The sequence below is a fragment of the Terrapene carolina genome, unplaced genomic scaffold (assembly GCF_002925995.2).
Source record: "Terrapene carolina triunguis isolate 2854851 unplaced genomic scaffold, T_m_triunguis-2.0 Scaffold69, whole genome shotgun sequence".
Lineage (NCBI taxonomy): Eukaryota > Metazoa > Chordata > Testudines > Emydidae > Terrapene > Terrapene triunguis.
The window spans coordinates 1,149,131-1,151,815 of NW_020664420.1; positions in this window are offsets into that span (position 1 = coordinate 1,149,131).

Here is a 2,685-nt window from a genome sequence, read left to right on the forward strand (position 1 = left end):
TGTGTGTGTGTGTGTGTGTCTCTCTCTCTCTTTCTGTGTGTTTCTCTGTGTGTGTGTGTTTCTCTCTCTCTCTCTCTGTGTCTGCGTGTGTGTGTGTGTGTCTTTCTCTCTCTCTTTCTGTGTGTTTCTCTGTGTGTGTGTGTGTTTCTCTCTCTCTCTCTGTGTGTGTACACACACAAAACTATTATTCGTTCCTCTCAAAACGGGGCCATAAATCGATCCATCAGGCAGCTAATCTTCATCTTGCCCTGGACTCAAATTTGAAGCAGGGGAGGGAGCTGTCATGGTTTTACATGATCTCACCCCCCCCCCCCCCCCCCCCCCTCATTTCAGGGGGGAACAGTGAGGGGGGCAGCAAACCCCAGCAGTTAGGCAACCGCATTGTGTTTCAGCTCCAGTCTGGGGACAGGGGGGGGGGGGGGGAGGGCTGGGTAACACGTGTTATTGTAAACGGAAGGGAGAGAAGTAAGGAGGCTATTCCTTTAATTTTTTTAGCGTTTCTAAACGGCTATTGACAGAGCTGGTCTCCCAGTGTGGTAGAGGGATTTTTTATTTTTTTTGTAAAACTTTTATTTTTTTTGCCTCCTGCCTTAAAAAAAAATGTTCAATTAAACTGTCCTTAGGTTTGTTTGCTGCATTACATTAGCCGAGGCTGCATAGCACGCCGTGGGGGTGTGAGGAAGGGACCCGATCCTGCATTCCTGGGAGATCCCCTTGATTTGGGATTGGGAAAAAGGTTGCAGGATCCGGTCGGAATTTTTTTGCAAATAAAATAAACTCGGGGCCAGCCAAGTGAGTAGTGAAGCCGGGCTCAGCCTCAGCTCTTATTCACTTCGGGGGAGTGTGTGTGTGTGTGGGGGGGATCAGTTCCTTTCTTCCTAAAATCCCCTGAGATCCTGCTTGCTCCTACACTCAGCTCTTCAGCCGGTCAACATGCCAATGCATTGTCCACGCAAGCACCTCACAGTGGGTAGCAGGTGCAGGAGAGGGTGGGAGCAGCATTGGATAGCCTTTCCCTTGTAGCATCCTTCTCCCGGTAACTCAGACATACATTACAGAGCCCTGCCTTTGCCAGGTCCTTCTCTTTTATTGCTCTTTAAATATCTCACCCCGGGCATGAGAAGGAGCTTTCTTTCAGAGAACTCCAAAGGTCTGATGGATGGCATCCCACTTTACTGCCTCGCTTAAATGATGTAGCGCTAGTTGTGTGTGTGTGTGTGAAAGTCTGTGTTCCTTTCCTAGAGAATTTCACAACAAAATGCAATGTGTACACAAGTGCTGCATCCAACACTTTGGGAAACTGACCGGGCTAAGGATCCTCCTCTCCCCATCTGCATTTCCCTTGAATTACTCACCCTCAGTGTTTAATTTGTGCCAGGGCTGAGCTCGGACACCTCTAGGCTCGGCAGTCCATAGCCCGGGCACCTCTGGGCTTGGCAGTTCATAACCCCTGGGCTTGCTGCATCAGTTATGAATGTAAAAAAAAATTGCTTGAGCCCCCGGCACCTCTTTCATTACAAATTAAGCACTGCTTGCCTTCAAATGCTGTCTGGGGCCCATATCTGAGACTATGTATAACCACACAGAAGAGCTCGCTGAAAAGAATACCTGAAGGAAGAGATCTGGGGAAAGACTGTGATTGAAATCAAATATATGCCAAGGAGCCAGGAAGGCCTTTTGAATTAATACTTGTTAAACCCTGTTAAAAGAATAAACATTCACCGAAGTCAAAGGTGACACAGATTCCAACACTGACCTGTTCAAAAGGGACAGATCTGTTAACACATTTTACATGTGGCAAGCCCCTGTGCATACAACTGCTCTTCCAAATGCATGTCAATTTACAGCAAACAAACAACAACAACAGGCTGGTGGAAAGAATACTTTTACTGCTTAGCCAGGGTGTCCCTTGGACAGTTTTCTACCTAGGGCTGGTTCACATACAGTTTTTGTATGTCTATACCTGTAGTGGCTTAGAAGCAGATATAAAGTGATAAACCCCCCTAGTGTTCAGATACTATGGTGATGGGTGGCAGTATATAAGCCTAAAATGCTGTTGCTGCCCATATACCAGTTAAAAGGTGCTTATAGCAATATAGCATATTAAATGTATGGAAATAATCAATACCCCCATAAGCACCTATATACCAGTAGAAAGGGTTGTACTACTTTAACTACATTGGGTTTTAAACCATTATAATTAAAGGGGGCAAACAGTAGGTATAGACTGAACCTACTCCAGAGTTCCTAGGTGAGAACTGTTCCCAGGTAATCCCGCTTTTCCAGCCCTTAACCAGGCAAAACTGCCTCTGCAGTCCATGAGAGTTTGGCCTGACTACAGTCTTCGGTAACAAGCTACAATTGCTCATAGGGAGGGGAAAGCAGTCGCTGCTCAGAACATAGAAATAAAAGGAATAAATAAAAACTAAATCCAAGTATTATTAATTATTATTAAAGTTTCTACTCTCTACTTTCAAAGAAACATCTATGGTCCAGTTGTCCCCCCTTTCTCATGGTCAGTAGCATCTTACTCTGCGAGTAGCCCCATTTGTTTCAATATGGGTCCTCATAGAATAAGGCTCTGCTCAACTGAAGGGTGACAGAATCTGACCCATAATGCAATGCCACTGAAGTCAGCGGAGAAGCAAAATCAATGGAACCACTCGCACGGGTGAGCACTACTCA